The sequence below is a fragment of the Rattus norvegicus genome, chromosome 1, assembly GCF_021556685.1.
Source record: "Rattus norvegicus strain SHRSP/BbbUtx chromosome 1, alternate assembly SHRSP_T2T, whole genome shotgun sequence".
Lineage (NCBI taxonomy): Eukaryota > Metazoa > Chordata > Mammalia > Rodentia > Muridae > Rattus > Rattus norvegicus.
In genome coordinates, this window is record NC_141534.1 from 164,656,041 (window position 1) to 164,676,801 (window position 20,761).

Below are 20,761 nucleotides of genomic sequence, written 5' to 3' on the forward strand. Positions count from 1 at the left end.
GGAAAGCTTAGAGTTCCTTGGAATAATCATATCATGGGCTAACTGGCAGTCGGTCCCACACCTTCTGGAAAGCCTCCCTGAGCATGCTGTGAAAGCTCTCTGAGGCCCCTGTATAACCCATGTATCCTTATAATAACATCGTTTTGCAAATGAGCAAAATGAGACCTTGGGAGGCTCGGGGCTCACTGAGTCATGGCTCACCAGGGGCCAATGATATGTGTTAACAAACCAATGTTTTCCAGGCACACTCTATGAAATTCAGTTAAAAATAATTGAAGGATTTATATAGCTATCACGCCTACATTATGGGGGCTCACAGTTTCCAAGAGATTTTAGTGGTGGAAACAGCTTTCTCTCTGGTTGTGGGGCACGACGTAGCAGTGTCTCTTTACAGGGTCAGAGAGCAGGGATTGTAGACTGCAAAGAGACTTGAGTATGACCTTGAGTATGCCCTCTGCTCCCTACCTGTTGCCCGGATCACACAGCACATCATTCATCCATGACATGTGACTTTGTCTGTCTGAGCTATAGAGTCTGCATCCAGGAAACAGAAATGGCAATGTCCACCTCGCAGAATTATCATGAGTAAGTGAGGTGACGTTTATAAAGTTCCCTGAGTCAGTGAGAGAAGTGCAAATAAAAACTACATTGAGATCCCATCTCGCCCAGGTCAGAGTGGCAGCCTCCAAGAGCAAACAGCACATACTGGCCACCACGCTGTTTGGCAAAAGGGAAATCTCATCCATTGCTGGTGAGAATGTAAACTTGTCCAGTCACTAGGGAGGTTCCTGGAAATACTAAACATAGATTTACCATGTGACCCAGCGATATCTGGAGATTTATCCAAGGCCAGAGTCAGCACACCATCGAGATAGTTGAATACGCTGCTCTGTTCACGGTAGGTAAGGTATGGAGCCAGCCTGGGGCCGGTTACAGACGGAAGGGTAAAGAAAATGCATGTGCACAGTGGAACTATTCAATGATAAATTATAGTTATGTTGCTTGGAGAAAAATGGAGGTAACTGGAGATAATCAAACTAAGTAAATTAAGCCAGAGTCAGAAGGACAAATGTCGCATGTTTTCTCTCATTTGTGGATACTAGACTTTATACATTCATAAAGCCATACATGTACAATGACCTCAAAGTACTGAAGCAAAACTGTGCGTGGAGAAACTAAGAGGGTGGAGAAGGGGAGGGGGGGTGAGAAAGGGGGGGGAGGGGGAAGTGGGGGAGGGGATTGGGGTATAGAGCCAAATGGGCTCCAAGTTCATTGTATATGTATAGGAAAATGGCCTTGTATAACTCAGTACAGTAAAAAAAAAAAAAAAAAAAAAAAAAAACTAAAACGCAGTTATACTAAATATGGTGGTGTTCGCCTTTAATCCTAGCACTTGTGAGACAGAAGAAAGGTGGATTTCTGTGAGTCCGAAGCCAGTCTGCTCTATGTGGTGAGATCCTGCCCCCACCAAATGTTACTTCGGCCATAAGGGGTTTCTGATGAGTGACGTAATTGCCCTGTGCTTGGCTGATCCTAAATTAGGGACTTTGGACACAGATGAGTGTGAACCTGAGCCCCAAGAAGGCACGGACAAGCATGAGACTCTCTGTCTCCTTGCTCTGAGGTGAGCCCAGGAGGAGACTTTTAAAAACATCTTTAGACACTGACACAATTATGTCATCCAAGTGTTCAGTTAGCGTTTGATTAAGGTCCTCAGGGCATGAGGGACACCAGCATACAGCCTTGTCTCAGGGACAACTTTCTTATACTTAGTCATGAAATTATTTTTGTCCCAAAGTTCAAAGACACAGTTTTAAGAGAAGCAGGTTCTGATTGGAGGAGGGGATAAGGAGCAGGGTCTGAGATTACTCCACGTGGGTTCACATCACCGCTCTACCACACACTGGCTATTTGACTTTGGTGAAATTACACAATGGTCCCGAGTTTCAACTTCCTGGCCAGAAAAGTGGGGGTAATTCTCATTTTCTAAGATTGTAATGAGGGGAATCTTGGAGGGGACATGCAGTCATTCCTCTCCTCTGTGGTACCACTGCAACCCTTGAGCTTGTTAATTTCGCGCTCGGCGGAAGCCCGAATCCCCACTCAGGCCTACACAGACAGATGTGAGTCACCCTTCTACAAACGCTGGATCCTGCCAGAGACAGTTTGTTCTGGAAAGTCACAGGCTTCCCTTCTCACAGAGACCAGATAAATAACCATAGGCTGGGGAGGAGGAGAAGAGAGTGGCGCTCGGACTCACCACCAACGGCAGAAATGGGGAGATGTGGGAAGTGAGGAGAGGAAGAGGGCAGGTTGGAGGGAGCGGGAACCAGAAAGGAGAAGTACTACAGTGACCAGCCTTCCTTCGCGAGGCTGTCTGCAGTAGATAGATGGTCCACTGCCCGCGCTCCGAGGCTCCCCGGCATCTGGCTTGGAGTGAGCTCTTTGCCCCCCACCCCCCTGAGTTTAGGCCAATGTTCCCTATCGCTTTCTTCATGTAGCATCTACTCTTGTGAGCCTCAGAGCAGAAGGTAAGGAGACATGGCCTCCTCCAGGACTCATGGTGCTCTGAAGGAAAACCTTTGACTCTTGCTAAAGTGAGACCAGGCAGACCGAGTCAAAGGCTTTGGCTTTGGGTTGGCATGACTTTTCCTCGTTAGGCACTGCTCGAACTGGAAACACAAGGATGTGGGACTCTGTTTTTTAAGTCAAATTGGTGACTGCCCCTATTCTGACTAGGAACTGTGTGGTCGAGGTAAAAGCCACCTACCAGAGATGACATGAAGGTTTGTGATCACATGCACAGTTCAGATTTAGTTGTCCTCGCAGCTTATAATTAGACCTTGTTGTCAGGAAGGGGAAAAAAAAAAAACAAAACACCTGAGAGCAGCTGTATTTCACTGCTGTTCAGATCTGTGACTGACCCAGTTCTTTTAAATTAAAAATGTGGCACTGATGTTTGTCACATCTTTGCACTTTGCTCACATCTTCTGAGTGCTGGCAGAGTCCTCTGAGCTGTGGGTGTGGAGGAGGAGGGGCCTGGTGAGGGCTGCTCGTTTGCCTCAGGTGGACTCTGGAAACAGCTTCCTCTGAACTTTACTTCTAGGACTGCAAAGAAGAGGGCAGAACAGGTTATTAAGAGGTTACTCTTAAAATGTGGTGGGTCTGGGATATCTTAGGGTTTTACGTCTGTGAAGAGAAACTGTGACCCCAGCAACTCTTTTTTTTTTTTTTTTTTTTTTTTTTTTTGAGCTGTGGACTGAACCCAGGGCCTTGCGTTTGCTAGGCAAGCGCTCTACCACTGAGCTAAATCCCCAACCCCGACCCCAGCAACTCTTAAAAAAGAAAATGGTTCATTGGAGTTGGCTTATAATCCAGAGGTTTATATCCATTACTGTCGTGGCGGGAAGCATGGTGGCCTGCAGGCAGACACGGTGCTGGAGTGGTAGCTGAGAGTGCAGGCCACAGGAAGAGACAGTGAGCCACTAGGCCTGACTTGAGTTTCTGAAACCCCACACTCCCCCTCCCCACAGTGGTACAGTTCCTCCAACCAGGCCACACCCACTCCAGTAAGGCCATATGAGTGAGTCTAAAGGGGCCATTTTTATTCAAACCAACACGTGGGACCAGAGAGGTGATTCAGTGGGTAAAGGCATTTGGCACCAAGTCTGATGATCTGAATTGAATCCCCAAAACCTACATGGTGGATGGAGAAAAGTTGTCTTCTGACCTCCATATGTTTTTCCCAATCCACCTGGTAAATAAATATTAATTTTTTTAACATACTAGCTCTGGGCCTGAGGCTCCAGCTCCATTGGTGTTTACTCAGAGGTAGGCAGCGTGCACAAATTGGGCAGGTTAGCACCTCAGCTGCTCTTTTCCTTGCAGTTTGTGGAGGTGAAGTTCCGAGGAAGCTCTGCTTCTGGAGTTTTCCTGAGGTACAGTCCCTGCCTTCGCCAGGCCCTTCCTCCTCGGTACCCACAGTTCAGAGATCACTGCCAGCACTCAGAAGAGTGTGAGCCAGGGCACACACACTTAAAACCTCAGCACTGGAGAGGCGGCGGCAGAGGACCAGGATTTCCAGGTCATCCTCCGAAAGTAAGTTGGAAGCCAGCCTGGGCTGCGTGCGATGCTGTCAAAAAGAAAAGATGAGTCTTAACCAGGCCTGGTGATGAAAGTCTGGAATCCTAGTACTCAGAAGCCAGGAGCGAGATTGTTCCAAACTTGAAACCAGCTTGGTTCTCATACTGAGACCATGTTTCGATGCTCATCTCTGCTCTAAAAAAAAAAAAAAAAAAAAAAAAAAAAAAAAAAAAAAAAAAAGGCCAGATTATTTGGCGGCAAATTGCTATGGCATTTGTTATGACGTCTTCATGGCAGAGGTGAGCTATTGAGCCATAGCCTTCACACTCAGACTTCCTGCCTCCCTTCCCAAGTTTTGAAGATCTAGCCACCAGTGTGTGCCACTGCACACAGAGGAGTACCCAAAAAATAAGGGATTCGAACTGGTGGAGAGTATCTGGTCCAAACTGCCCAAGGTTAGGTCCTCCATAATAAAAGGGAGAATGCCAGTCCTGGCTGATCCTTGTTTAGGCTCAGTGGTAAGCAGTGAGTAGATCAGCTTTGAGGATCAGGGCAAGGCGGGTTTTTAGGAGATCTGTTACTAGGATGTGTTTGCAGGGTGTCTTAGGGGTTCATTGCCATGAAGGGACACCATGACCAAGGTAACTCTTATAAAGGAAAACATTTAGTTGGGACTGGTTTACAGTTTCAGATTCAGTCCATTACTGTCATGGTGGGAAGTATGGCGGTGTCCAGGCAGACATGGTGCCGGAACAGCTGAGAGAGCTCTATATCTTGATCCACAGGGAGCCAGGAGCAGACTGTTTCTGGATCACACTGGTCATATTTGAACATAAATATGAGCCCTCAAAGCCCCACCTCTACAGTGGCACACTTCCTCCACCAAGGCTAAACCTCCTCCAATAAGGCCACGCCTCCTAGTGGTGCCCCTTCCCATGGGTCAAGCATATTGAAACCATTACACTGGAATTGTAGACTTAATTTTGGAGCCATGTGTGAATCTTCCTTTGTTGTGTAAAACAATCTGGGCAAGCCCCTTCCCAGAATCTAATTGCTTTATCCGTCCCAACTGTCCCACCAGGATCTTCCCTTGATCTTCGCAAGAAAGAGGATTTGGGTAGGTGTAGCTTAGTTGATGGAGTACATGTCCTGGTTTTGCTACCCAGCATTGTGGAAATCAGGTGTGGGGTATCCCCTGGGATGTAGAGGCATGATGATCAGAAAGGAGTCCAGGGTCATTCTCTGCTCTATTGAGTAGGGTGGGGGCTAGCCTAGGATACATGGGACCCTGTCTTAAAAAAGGAAGAAAAATTTAAAGAAATGAATTAGAACTATCGTTTTGGTTTGGTTTGGTTTTTATTTTGGAGACAGGATCTCACTTTGTAGTCTAGGCCAGCTTGGAACTCACAGCATAGACCAAACTCATTCAGTCCTCATGGAATTACAGCTGTGAGCTGCCCCGCCCAGGTTAGAACTGTGCTTTAAACCTGGCTCTCGGGTTTTCCAAATGTAATGATTGTTTCCCTCTCTGCTCATGATGAAAAATGCTAACAAAAAAACAAGTAACCCCCCATCCAAAACAACAACACAAGGGGCAAAGCTGACCGATAAGTGCATTACTGAGTGTATTCCTGACATAGAAAGCCTGTGTTTCCACTCCCTGCCCGTGAGTTACAACTCCCCTCCCCTGTTACAGCTTTACACATCCGATGACTGGAAGAGTTGGAAGGATTTCCCACAGACTCCATTATTGTCGGTCTTTGATTCGCCACTGCCCACATTCCTGTGGCTCCTGGTACCTACCATAGGGCACACTCGGATTGGACCTCAGTTGGCATCAACAGCTTTGCCATCTTGCCGGTTCTGTCATGGCAGTGTAATGGTCCTGTACACTGTCACCAACCCAGAAGGAGGAGGTAACTATCTGTAAACCATACAAGACGTCCAACTCAGCCAGGCTCCTTGGCCTGGAATTCCAGCACTCAGGAGGGTTAGGCAGGATTAGCATTGTGAGTTAGAGGCCAGCATGGGACTGCATAGTGCTGAGTCCAAGGACAACCTGGGCTACAGAGTGAGGAAACAGGAAAAGAGGAAACAACAGCTCTGTATCATCTATGTCTAAGTCTTTATCTATATTTAATCTCCAGCTTGATCAAAATTCAAGGCATCCTCAACTCAACTTCCCCTTGGCAGGGTCCTCAGAAATCTGTAGTCATTTCAGTGCCATCCCACATGCAGAATTGTCTTGATGGAAATCAAAAGTGATCTTAATTGATTGTGGCAAAGCGATTTTACCTTTGCAAGACTTCAGAAACATATGTGGGAACATATGGCCATGCAGCCACAGTGATGCAGCCCTTCCAGGTCCAGGAAGAGGCCTGTGCCAGGCCAGCAAGTTTCAGTCAATAAGGGGGTGGCGGGAGGTGTCAGAGTCCTGATGCTCTGTTTCAGATTGCAGGCCTCCAGGTAAGCCTGTAAAATCAGGACAACAGCAGAGACAGCTGCGGGCCAGTGATGTCATGGGGAGTGAGATTACCCTGCCAGCTGTCTGAGTCGCTGTTCTCCTTAAGGTGTTCTAAACAAACTTGTTCTCTTCAGGAGAGGGGTGTGTGTGTGTGTGTGTGTGTGTGTGTGTGTGTGTGTGTGTGTGAGAGAGAGAGAGAGAGAGAGAGAGAGAGAGAGAGAGAGAACAGAATGGGATACATAGAGAGTTCTAGAGTTAGCTTAAGCTACAAAGTGAGGCTGCCCCTGCAAAACCACAATAACAATAATAACACATAATAATAATAATAATAATAATAATAATAATAATAATAATGGTAAATATAGATGGTGTCCAATTTACAACCATTTTAGTTTTTGGGCTTCATGATAGTGTGAAAGCAAACCACCACCACATCACACTTCAGATTTTGAGATTTGATCTCTCCCAGGACAGCAGAATGCCAGGTCACTCCCACCATGAGATCCTAAAGGTAAACAATTGCTGTCCCATCATTCCTATTTTCCCGGGAGTTTCAAAATGTGGACATTCAGTAAATGACCTGAGGCATTCAACTCTTTACTATAAAATTGAAAACGGGCCTTGTGTTTGGTGAGTGTGCCTGGCTGTAGCTTTATAAGAGTTCCAAGCACGTGGGAGATAGGCAAAGCTGAGCTGCGGTGTTGGGTAGCTTAGTGGTACCCAGTGCCCTTTTCACAGAGGAGAGTCCCAGTGGGTTTATTGAGATGCCACCCTTGCAAGCAGTGGGCATCTGCAAGACTCACATAGAAAGCAGGCTGTAGTCCTTCCTCCCTGGCACATGGCTTCTCCAGTCTCAGGTGCTGGTGACTCCAACATTTAGCAGGTATGTCTAGGTCACTCCTTCCTGAAGGGTCCTTAGAACGATGAATAAGAATGTCTGGCTTCTGAAACTGATTGTTATAATAAGAAAAAAACTATATTGAAAACAGTAGTCTTGGAATCTATGTGTACCATGGGTAGGAATTAAAATAGTGTAGCTACTAAGAACTTCCTTAAAGTTAAGTAATTAAAAACAGAACTGCCCTATAAGGCTGGCCTGGTGGCGCATGCTACAATCCCAGTGCAGCTTAGGAGGTCAGGGGAGGGTGACAAGCTCAGGGTTGAGCACAGGATGAACAACTTGGGTTACATGGTGAGCCCCACACCAGTCTGGGGCTACACAGGGAGACCTTATCTCAAAAGAACAAGAACAAAACTAGCTACTGAGATGGGGGTTGTGGCTCAGAGCTGAACATTTGGCCTAGCATGTATGAGGCTCTGGAGTCCATTTCTAGCACCTCGAAGGCAAGCAAGCCAGCAGAATCTCTGTGTGGTCCAGCAGTCCTGGCTCTAAGTTACAGGCTGGCTTAGAAGGTAAACGGGGACGCCAAGGAACTCCTGCACATCATCCTCTGACCTCCACATGCACGCTGAGGCATATGTGTTTTCACACACACACACACACACACACACACACACACACACACACACACACACTGAATTAAAAAAATTTTTACAACATCTAAATTACTAATATCAGATTTTTTTTTTCTTTTCTTTTTTTTCGGAGCTGGGGACGGAACCCAGGGCCTTGCGCTTGCTAGGCAAGTGCTCTACCACTGAGCTAAATCCCCAACCCCTAAATTGTCAATTTTTTAAAAGACAATTTTAAAGAAGAGTTTTCCAGAAGAGTTCTGTCTTGGGTACTTGACAGGTTATGGTAAGAGATATTTGTGTATCTATTGAAATCTCAGAGAAGCCATTTGTATTTTCCCTAACAGGAGACCACGCAGGGAATTAAGGGACAGAATGCACTGACCCAAATATGAGTCACAGTGTGTTCTGTGAAATATAACAGACTGAGCCAAGAAAAGGGAGAAGCCAGTGAGGATCATTGACTTTGTTCCAGGCATATCATTATCTTGATGGATCTTTAAAACCCAAATGTATTGGGAGTAGTATTTTTGCTTTATTTAAACATTAGGAAATCAATACAGAAGCCGCCGACCTCGTATCTCACAGCTAGGATACAAGGGATCTTTTTAATTCGACAGCATGTCTTCAACTGTAACACTGTCACTTCCCGGTGTGCAGTGGAAATTTTGTTTCCACATAGAAACTCTAAATGGAGTTGAGCTCACATTTTTATTACTCTACAGTGGGAGAACATGTGATCCCATTGAAATGAATTATAAACAGTGTTGTAAGTGAACTAAATAGCACTACCCTCTTGGAAGCTACCAGCATCGCCATGGAACTGTCGGCACGTAGATAAAATTTAGAGAGATAATATTTACACTGATCTCACAACAGGGTACAGCTGAGTCTCTGCTGAGCCAGGGTGTACTTGCTTCTCTCAGAGTCTACTTGTTAGAAAATTAAGGGACAGAATGCTACTGACCCAAACATGAGTCACAGTGCTGAAATATAACAGACTGAGCCAAAAAGGGGAGAAACCAGTCCAACGGTAGCTAGAAATCAAACAAAAAAGAATATTGTCAATTTAGAATCCTAATGAAAGCTGGGTGTGTTATTGTACACATACAGTCTCAATACTCAGAGCCAAAGGCAGGAAGAGCTCTGATTTTAAGGGCACCCTGGTCTACACAGGGAGTTCCATATCCACTGGGGTTATGTAGTAAGAATCCATCTCAAAGAAAAAAGAGAAAAGGAAAGAAAATCACAACAATCCAAGACAATGGCCAGAATCTGATGTCCTGCTAGCCGAGTCTACTTCCCAAGCGAAGGCCCTTCCCCTCGGTTCTGAGCCACGGGAGGAACTGGGGGTTGTCAAGACTGTCCTGGAGCAAGTGGGATCACTAAAACTGACATTTATAAATAAAATCCAGTAACTGCTCACTTTTCGTTTATGAATATCACAATTCAGTAGTGGCCAAATTCATTAATAGATAACTAGTAAAAATGAAAGTTTAAAAGATTATGAATTTTAGGATTTGATTGATGTAAGATCGAGACACTTCCACAGATGCCAGTTCATTAAAATAATTTGCTTTTGACAGGGTCTTTCATGTACCCCAAGCTGGTCTTGAACTTGCTATAAAGTCAATGATGACCTTTAACTCCTAATCTTTCTCCCTCTACCTCTCCAGGTCTAGGAGTATAGACATGCATCATCGTGCCCAGTTTATGTGGTTCTGGGGTTTGAACTGAGGGCTTTCTGCATGAAAGGTAGGGATTTACCAACTGAACTATATCCCTAGCCTGTAACTCATTCCTAAAGAACAACTCTTACAAAACAAAACATTTAACTGGGGCTGGCTTATAGTTCAGAGGTTTAGTCCATTAACATCAAGGTGGGAAACATGGCAGCATGCAGGAGAGATAGAGAGAGAGAGAGAGAGAGAGAGAGAGAGAGAGAGAGACAGAGACAGAGAGAGACAGAGACAGAGACAGAGACACAGAGACAGAGACAGAAACAGAAACAGAAACAGAGAGACAGACAGAATGAGACAGAGAGAGACAGACAGAATGAGACAGAGAGAGAGAAACAGAGACAGAGTGGCAGACAGACAGAGACAGAGACAGAGACACAGAGAGAGAGAGCACTGGCACTGGCTTGGGCATTTGAGATCTTGAAGCTCATCACAGTGATACACTTCCTCCAACAAGGCCACACCTCATAATCCTTACAAATAGTGCCACTTCCTGGTGACCAAGTATTCAAATATATGAGCCTATGGGAGCCATTCTCATTCAAACCACCACACCTGGGGAAAAAATAGAGAAAAGGCCTGTGTTAAACCATTACCTTCCCCTAGATCTTGAACAAGAATCTTGGCTTCTCTGGGCTCTTGTGTGTGAATCAGTCACTCAGCAGAGCTAAATTCTCCGAGGCTAGTTATTAAATTCTTGAATGTCTGGCATCAGCTATGTTTGAAGTATTTCTTCTGAAAGAAAAAAAACCCAACAAACTCTATAAATAAAGGAACTTACTCCCGTAGAGAACACATTTACTAGTACACAACTATACCGTTCCCATTCATCTCCAGAGCATCACCAAATCCTGTAAAAGGAAGGATGATTCTCATGTAAGGATTCATTACTTCGGTATCGAGCCAAGCAAAGCTGGGCCATCGATAAGCATTCACTTTACAAGGCATTGCCCGCAAGCGCCACATTTGTTTATGGTGGCAGCGCTTTGAGATGCGTTGTTACCTCCGTGGATAATCCCTTGTTTTGCATGCACGCCATAGCTAGAAATGGTTACAAAGCACACACCTACCTGACTTGCCTACTTTCTGCCTAATGCACTCAGTAGTCACGCCAAGTAGAAGTCCAAATCCTCCCTCCCTCCCCCCTCCCCCATCACCCCCCCCCCCCCCCCCCCCCCCCCCGTCCTCAGGTCTCTGGCAGAGTATTGACAGGCACAGCTGCTGAAACCTGAGTTCAAGTTCCAATTTATGAGCATGACTTTGGGCAATGTATTTTAGCCTCCCTGTGCCTCACTTTTCTACCTCTAAAATGGGAAGGATAATAGTACCAATTTTATGTCCTTGCTGGGATTACATTTTAGTGCTTTGTTTGAACCACTAAGAGTAGTGTTGGCCCTCAGCATATACTCAGGACAATCTCAGTTTTAGCTGAATGTATGTTTAAGTGAATTATGCTCACCATGCTCTCAAGAGTGCAGCAGTGGGGAAGACTGCCTAGCATATTTGAGGGCCTGGGTTCAGGGCAGAGGTTCAACACAGTGCCTGACCTATCATAAATGTTCCATCAGTTTCTGACTGTTTCACAAACTCCCTTTGTGGCCTTTCACTGCTCAGACCTGAACCCTGGCCACGCCTTTTCTCACACCCCAGGCCTGACACTGGAGTTGCTTCAGTGCTAGTAGCAGCCCTTTCCCGACCAGCTCTTAGCCACTCTTCAGTCTCTGCTTGGGCAACAGGTCTGGAAGCCCAGCCAAGGTTAGGCTGGTTCTTCTGCCTCTGCCCTCTCCCCTCAGAACCTGCCTCACTTCTATTACAATATTTTTGTTTGTTTTGAGATAGAGTTTCACTGTGTAGTCCTAGCTGTCCTGGAACTCATTCTGTAGACCAGAATGGCCTTGAACTCACAGAGATCTGCCTGCCTCTGCCTCCTGAGTGCTGGGATTAAAGGCATGTGCCACTACACCCAGCATACAGAACTTTATTTTTAAGATTTGCTTTTAAAATTTTTTTAAAAAATGTATTTAATATGGGGTATATACGTATACAGGATTGCAGGCACCTTTGAAAGCCAGAAGAAGGTATCGGATTCCCTAATAGCTGGAGTGATAGGCAGTTGCGAGCAGCTTATCCAGGGACTGAGAACCAAACCCAGGCCCTCTGCAAGAACAAGTAGTAAGTCCTGCTCTTGACTGCTGAGCCATCTCTTCAGCCCATCTCACACTTTTCCTATTTCTTATCACTGCTTATTTAATGTTTGGAAACATTCCTATGAAGAGGTGACAGGGATAGGTATAGAACAATTTCCATCCTCACAGGGAAGGAGACTGCATCACACGCTGCCACACAAGTGACACGTGGAAAGAACAGAAACAACACAGTTGCAGAACACTAAGAATCCTTTACCGCAGCTGAGAAGCCCATTTAAGGATGGTTACCAATGTCTATTGCACCACAGTAACCAGTTGGTAACCCAACCGGTCGGTCGGGAGGCTGAGGCAGGAAGGCTGAGAGCTGCAGGACAACCTGGGCTACAAGGAAAGCTCTTATCACAACAATGACAAAGCAACCAACCAAGCAATACCACCTAGAACCCTCTCCCCTTGTCAAGTTTTAATAAGGAATTAAAAGAATGTCCACACTTGTGTGGGAAGGCAGTTAAAATACCCCTTCCTTTGCCAGCTACACATAAAAGAATGCGTTTCCATTCTCATTAGACTTGCAACAGGCCAAGTGTGGAAACAGAGGTAGGAATGCAGCTGCACACTAACAGTCCAGACAGTGGAAGGAGCTCAGGACACAAGAAACCTGTTTTAGTTTTTCTTTTTGGTTTAGAAAATATAGTCACTTTCCACACACACACACACACACACACACACACACACACACACACACACACAGACACATACACACACAGAGACACACACACAGACACAGACATACATACAGACACACAGACACACACACAGATACACAGACACAGACATACAGACAGACATACAGACAGACACACAGACACACACACAGATACACAGACACAGACATACACACAGACATACAGACAGACACACAGACAGACACACAGACACACACACAGATACACAGACAGACATACACACAGACATACAGACAGACACACAGACACACGCAGATACACAGACAAACATACACACAGACAGAGACACACAGACATACACACAGAAATACATACAGACACACACACAAACAGACACACGGACACATACACACACACACATACACACACACACCACATTCTAATTCATATTAGAGATTACAAAGGCTGTAGTAGATGTTTTAAAAAAGCAAGTTTAATAAATGTGTAAAGACTTTTTTAGCTTGAACTTCTAGTACAGTGAGTCTTGAATGCTAGACCCTACGCGGACACTGGCATTTGTAGTCTTTAGTAGTGTAGAGGAGTCCTGGCATCAAAGAGTTTGAGAATTGTTTCCCTGCCTTCTACATGAATCACCACAGTCCCCTCCAGGACAGGGGCCTCCAGTGTGTACCCCAACCCTCCCTGAGATGGAGTGGTCACCCTGGAGCAGCTGTGGCTATCTTTGCTCCACTCTGCCTGCTAAGACATTCTGGCTGGGCATCATCAATATGTATCTTGGACAAAGGGTCCCTAGCAGTTGGTCCTAGAGTCCACTTGTAGGATTGGAAGATAACCATGGCTCCCACTAGTGTCCCTAGAGGGACTCAATAATCCTTTCTTTCCGTGACTCAGGAGCAGATTCATTCTGAGCCAGCCAGGAATTTGTAGGCAGTATTGCAGAGCCACAGAACTCACAGCTGCTTGTCCAAGAACCAGACAATCCCCAGTCTCACGCCAAATCTGAGAATCTGTTGTTGTTTTCCCCAGTATGTTAGCTTTTCCTGTGATAAATTGCACATGCTCATTTAAAAAGCTGAAGAGAAGAAAAGAAAAAAAGTGCTTTGAAGAGAAAACTTGGTTGTGATTAGTTCTGACTTTCTTATCTTGGCACTCTCCCTTTTAAACTGGCCCTGCATGCTCTGTTTTCAGACAGTCCCAGTAAGCACTCTGCTCTGATCTTATGGGCTGTTTGGTCTCTATGTGTCAGAGAAAGACAGTTATTGGTCAGTCCAAAGGCCAGTCAGGGTAGCCAAGGAGGGGTGATGAGAAGAAGCAGGAGGGTGTATGGTTCTGCTGTCCAATGTGTAAAGCCTCCTCTAGCTGTGGCCACAGTGGTAAAAGAGGGCACACTTTCCTAAGGTAGGGAGTGATCCATTTCTTCCTGTGTTTTCTTTATGATAAAATTCAAATTCCTTTAGGAATTCTACTTCCAAGAATCGGTCCTAAGGAAATGATGAGACATTTAGGCAGCATGACATGTCTACCATTATTCATGAAACTTGGAAACAAACTACGTGTTCAATGATAAAAGGTTCATTTCAAAATTCTGTGGTTGTATATTCTATGCTGGCTAAGAAGACTAGATATTTATGAAGTCTTTAATGACCAGGAAATTCTTAATCTACAGTACTGGTAGCCATCTACGTGCTTGACATAAAAAGCATAAGGATAAGAAATTGTACCTATGTGTACTAAATTCTCTATTATGTAAATACTTTTGTGACAAAGTAAAGAAAACTTAATTAAAAAAATTTTTTTTAGATTTGCTTATTCTTATGTGTGTGGGATTTTGCCTGTACATGTCTATGTACTATACATGTGCTTGGTGCCCTCAGAGGTCAGAAGAGGGCACTAAATCTCCAGGAACTGGAGTTCTGGATGGTTGTGAGCTGTCATGTGGGTGCTAGGAATTGAACCCAGGTCCTCTGGAAGAACAGTCAATGCTCTTAACTGCTGATCCATCTCTGCAGCCCTGAAAACTTTACTTAAAGGTTGGTACCAATGTATGTCATCAGGAGAAAGCTGTCTTTGTGAAGACACTGAGAAGTCACAAATGTTCACCAGATATACACGCAGAGGACTGGTGACTGCTTTGCCTGAGTGACACAGGAATTTGGTTTTTGTGCTTATGAAAGAAGGGGTAAGAGGGATGGTTTGACTGAAAGCTCTCTCTCAATTGCTAGTTTCAAAGAATATGTCTATCAACATATATCTGTTATCCCAGTACTTGGGAGCTGAGGCAGGAAGAGCTAGAGTTTAAGGCTAGCCTAGACTCCATAGCAAGACTCTGTCTCAAAACCCAATTGGACAAAACAAAAACAAACAAAAAAACTATTCTTGTCATTATGAAGATAAATATTCTGGTGGAAAACCAGAGCACTCACAGAGAGTTAGAAAGTCTAATAGAACACGGGACATTAGACTGAGTAGCAACCCAGGGCAGAGCAAGGTAGAGTCTCCCTTGCTCTCTCCATGCTAATGTTCTGACAACTTTGCCCTTTGCAGTGGATCGCAGTTAACTTCCTGCCAACTCTGAGCCTCTGATCCAACTGCTGCTGTCTGCCTACTTTCTCTCCTAAGCCCAGTTGTGGCTGCTGTTGGTAAAATGCAGTTGGCAGAAAGCAGCATCTCCTGGGTCTTGGTGTCTTCAAGTCACCTCTCTTACTTGGTCTCCTCACAGAACCATGTAAAAAGGATTGGTTCCAATTATCATTGGCATCATTGCTCTGTGGGCTGTATGCTATGTGGGTTAGATCTCAGTCCCAGTTCAGATTCAGCTCCACAGGGAGTTAAGACATAGCACCCACGACCCTGCCTGATAGAATGGCTTCCCAAAGGCTGCAGGATCTAGTTCTGGGTTCAAATCATCCATTTTAGTCTGTATTCCTAGAGCATTCATGAAACTTAAAATTAATGCTTTTATTTTCTACTCTGGCTAAAGCCATCTAACTTGCATGTTTATGTATTTGATGTGTGAAATGTGCATGTGGGCAAATGTATGTACTGGCGGATGCACCTATGTGTGTATACCAGTGTGTGTACATGCAAAAGCCAGAGGTGTACCTGGACTATACTCTTCAAGGGAGTCACTGTCCAACAAACTCCCCAGGATTCCTTATTTTCATATCACTAATTCTGGGGTTACAAATGTGCCAGGGGCTGGACAATGACTCACAGGCTAAAAGCACACACTGTTCCTTAAGACGAACTCAGTTTGGTTCCCAGCACCCATGTGAGATAGCTCATTAACAGCTTGTAAACTCCAGCTCCAGGAGTATTCAATATGTCTAGCTTCCACGAGCACCTGCACTCATGAGTGTTGTGGTGGTTTGAATGAGAATGGTCCCCATAGGCAGATATGTTTGAATACTTGGTCCCTAGCTAGTGGAACTCTTTAGGAAGAATTAGGAGGCGTGGCCTTGCTAGAGGAGGGACATCATGGGCCAGGGAACAGGCAGCTTTGAGATTTCAAAAGCTTAGGCCACTCACTCCCAGTGTTCCCTCTACTTATTTATCTGTACTTTCTACTTGTTTAATCAAGGTGTGAGCTCTCAGCTATTCCTGCCACCATGCTTTTGCTCTGCCATCATGGACTCTGACTGTTTTAGTTAGGGTTTCCATTGCTGTGAAAAGACACCATGACCACAGCAACTCTTACAATGGCTAACATTTAATTGTGACTGGCTTACAGTTTCAGAGGTTTAGTCCATTATCATCAGGGCAAGGAGCATGGCAGTATGCAGGCAGATATGATGCTGGAAGAGCAAAGAGTTCTATATCTTGATCTAAAGGTAGCCAGGAGACACTCTTCTGTAAGCAGCTAGGAATGTCTACACCAGGGGAAGCTTGAGCACGATCAGACCTCAATGACTACTCTCAGTGACACACTTCCTCTAACAAGGCCATATCTCCTAATAGTGTCACTACCCATGGGTTAAACATTCTCAAATCACCACATTCTACTCCCTGGACCCCATAGGCTTGTTCAAATACATGAGTCTATGGGGTTCTGGCCATAGCATAGTGCAAAATACATTTAGTCCAACTTCAAAAGTCCCCATATATCTATAACAGTCTCAACAATGTTAAAAATCCAAAATTCAAAGTCTCTTCTGAGATCCATGCAATCTATTAACTGTAATGCCCTATGAAATAAAAATAAAAATCCACATACTTTCAACATCACAGGATATACAGCACCATGTCTGCCTGCATGCTGCCATGCCTCTCACCCTGAAGATAATGGATTAAATCTCATCCCAAAACATCATAGTGAGGAATACTGGATGAGAGAAAGACAGAAAGTCAGCTGGGAAGTCTCCAAACTCCACACCTCCATGTCTGATGTCAAAGCACTCTTCAGATCTCCAGCTCCTTTCACCTTTGTTGACTGCAACAAACTTCTTTCTCTTGGGCTGGTTCCACTCCCTGGTAGCAGCTTTCTTCAGCAGGCATCACAAGGCTCTGCATCTCTAACATCTTGAGGTCTTCAAGGCAACTTCAACTTTACACCTTCCTGTTCCAATGTCTGGGATCTACACATGATGTTCTAGGCTCCTCCAAAGAGCATGGGTCACTTCTCCAGCTCTGCCCTATGTAGCACTCTAGGCTCTGGTTCCACTACTGCTGCTGTTCTTGGTGGTCATTCCACAGTATTGGCAACTCCAATGTGCTGGTACCTTCCACTGCAACTAGGCTTCACCATTAGCCTCTCATAGGCTCTCTTCATGGTACCAAGTCAAACTTCTTTGCATGATGAAGGTGGCAGCACCTTCACCAATGGCCTTTGCTGGCCTCTCACAGTGCCCAACCTCAGCTTCTTTCCATGACACCTTCATGACTTCAAAACCAGAACTACCTGGATGACTCTTACACATTACCAAGTACAGTGGCAGCGCGAAGTACAACCTTGGCTACCTCTGGAACATAGCTTCTTTGTGCTCTCAGAAAACACTTCCCAGAAGATTTCATCTCAGGAATGCTGGTATCTTCTTCTTTTTTTTTTTTTTATTAACTTGAGTATTTCTTATATACATTTCGAGTGTTATTCCCTTTCCCGGTTTCCAGGCAAACATCCCCCTCCCCCCTCCCCTTCCTTATGGGTGTTCCCCTCCCAACCCTCCCCCCATTGCCGCCCTCCCCCCATAGACTAGTTCACTGGGGGTTCAGTCTTAGCAGGACCCAGGGCTTCCCCTTCCACTGGTGCTCTTACTAGGATATTCATTGCTACCTATGGGGTCAGAGTCCAGGGTCAGTCCATGTATAGTCTTTAGGTAGTGGCTTAGTCCCTGGAAGCTCTGGTTGCTTGGCATTGTTGTACTTTTGGGGTCTCGAGCCCCTTCAAGCTCTTCCAGTTCTTTCTCTGATTCCTTCAATAGGGGATCTATTCTCAGTTCAGTGGTTTGCTGCTGGCATTCGCCTCTGTATTTGCTGTATTCTGGCTGTGTCTCTCAGGAGCGATCTACATCCGGCTCCTGTCGGTCTGCACTTCTTTGCTTCATCCATCTTGTCTAATTGGGTGGCTGTATATGTATGGGCCACATGTGGGGCAGGCTCTGAATGGGTGTTCCTTCAGTCTCTGTTTTAATCTTTGCCTCTCCCTTCCCTGCCAAGGGTATTCTTTTTCCTCATTTAAAGGAGTGAAGCATTCACATTTTGATCATCCGTCTTGAGTTTCGTTTGTTCTAGGGATCTAGGGTAATTCAAACATTTGGGCTAATAGCCACTTATCAATGAGTGCATACCATGTATGTCTTTCTGTGATTGGGTTAGCTCACTCAGGATGATATTTTCCAGTTCCAACCATTTGCCTACGAATTTCATAAACTCGTTGTTTTTGATAGCTGAGTAGTATTCCATTGTGTAGATGAACCACATTTTCTGTATCCATTCCTCTGTTGAAGGGCATCTGGGTTCTTTCCATTTTCTGGCTATTATAAATAAGGCTGCGATGAACATAGTGGAGCACGTGTCTCTTTTATATGTTGAGGCATCTTTTGGGTATATGCCCAAGAGAGGTATAGCTGGATCCTCAGGCAGTTCAATGTCCAATTTTCTGAGGAACCTCCAGACTGATTTCCAGAATGGTTTTACCAGTCTGCAATCCCACCAACAATGGAGGAGTGTTCCTCTTTCTCCACATCCTCGCCAGCATCTGCTGTCACCTGAGTTTTTGATCTTAGCCAATCGCACTGGTGTGAGGTGAAATCTCAGGGTTGTTTTGATTTGCATTTCCCTTATGACTAAAGATGTTGAACATTTCTTTAGGTGTTTCTCAGCCATTCGGCATTCCTCAGCTGTGAATTCTTTGTTTAGCTCTGAACCCCATTTTTTAATAGGGTTATTTGTTTCCCTGCGGTCTAACTTCTTGAGTTCTTTGTATATTTTGGATATAAGGCCTCTATCTGTTGTAGGATTGGTAAAGATCTTTTCCCAATCTGTTGGTTGCCGTTTTGTCCTAACCACAGTGTCCTTTGCCTTACAGAAGCTTTGCAGTTTTATGAGATCCCATTTGTCGATTCTTGATCTTAGAGCATAAGCCATTGGTGTTTTGTTCAGGAAATTTTTTCCAGTGCCCATGTGTTCCAGATGCTTCCCTAGTTTTTCTTCTATTAGTTTGAGTGTGTCTGGTTTGATGTGGAGGTCCTTGATCCACTTGGACTTAAGCTTTGTACAGGGTGATAAGCATGGATCGATCTGCATTCTTCTACATGTTGCCCTCCAGTTGAACCAGCACCATTTGCTGAAAATGCTATCTTTTTTCCATTGGATGGTTTTGGCTCCTTTGTCAAAAATCAAGTGACCATAGGTGTGTGGGTTCATTTCTGGGTCTTCAATTCTATTCCATTGGTCTATCTGTCTGTCTCTGTACCAATGCCATGCAGTTTTTATCACTATTGCTCTGTAATACTGCTTGAGTTCAGGGATAGTGATTCCCCCTGAAGTCCTTTTATTGTTGAGGATAGCTTTAGCTATCCTGGGTTTTTTGTTATTCCAGATGAATTTGCAAATTGTTCTGTCTAACTCTTTGAAGAATTGGATTGGTATTTTGATGGGGATTGCATTGAATCTGTAGATTGCTTTTGGTAAAATGGCCATTTTTACTATATTAATCCTGCCAAACCATGAGCATGGGAGATCTTTCCATCTTCTGAGGTCTTCTTCAATTTCTTTCCTCAGTGTCTTGAAGTTCTTATTGTACAGATCTTTTACTTGCTTGGTTAAAGTCACACCGAGGTACTTTATATTATTTGGGTCTATTATGAAGGGTGTCGGTTCCCTAATTTCTTTCTCGGCTTGTTTCTCTTTTGTATAGAGGAAGGCAACTGATTTATTTGAGTTAATTTTATACCCAGCCACTTTGCTGAAGTTGTTTATCAGCTTTAGTAGTTCTCTGGTGGAACTTTTGGGATCACTTAACTATACTATCATGTCATCTGCAAATAGTGATATTTTGACCTCTTCTTTTCCGATCTGTATCCCTTTGATCTCCTTTTGTTGTCTGATTGCTCTGGCTAGAACTTCAAGAACTATATTGAATAAGTAGGGAGAGAGTGGGCAGCCTTGTCTAGTCCCTGATTTTAGTGGGATTGCTTCAAGTTTCCCTCCATTTAGTTTAATGTTAGCAACTGGTTTGCTGTATATGGCTTTTACTATGTTTAGGTATGGGCCTTGAATTCCTATTCTTTCCAGGACTTTTATCATGAAGGGGTGTTGAATTTTGTCAAATGCTTTCTCAGCATCTAATGAAATGATCATGTGGTTCTGTTCTTTCAGTTTGTTTATATAATGGATCACGTTGATGGTTTTCCGTATATTAAACCATCCCTGCATGCCTGGGATGAAGCCTACTTGATCATGGTGGATGATTGTTTTGATGTGCTCTTGAATTCGGTTTGCCAGAATTTTATTGAGTATTTTTGCGTCGATATTCATAAGGGAAATTGGTCTGAAGTTCTCTTTCTTTGTTGTGTCTTTGTGTGGTTTAGGTATAAGAGTAATTGTGGCTTCGTAGAAGGAATTCGGTAGGGCTCCATCTGTTTCAATTTTGTGGAATAGTTTGAATAATATTGGTATGAGGTCTTCTATGAAGGTTTGATAGAATTCTGC

The 20,761-nt window shown here is 44.5% G+C and overlaps 1 long non-coding RNA gene across 2 annotated transcripts in view; it reads left to right on the top strand.

Moving 5' to 3' along the window:
- Positions 1-851: 851 nt before the first annotated feature.
- Positions 852-20,761, top strand: part of LOC102550562 (uncharacterized) — a 28,957-nt gene continuing 9,047 nt past the window's right edge. The window contains exons 1-6 of one of the 2 annotated variants that reach the window (XR_015647292.1): positions 852-898; positions 1,391-1,450; positions 1,543-1,624; positions 3,889-4,098; positions 5,780-5,999; positions 9,697-9,775. This is a non-coding gene — a long non-coding RNA (uncharacterized LOC102550562). The remainder of the gene's footprint in view (positions 899-1,390; positions 1,451-1,542; positions 1,625-3,888; positions 4,099-5,779; positions 6,000-9,696; positions 9,776-20,761) is intronic. The other variant, XR_015647293.1, reaches the window with a different exon arrangement.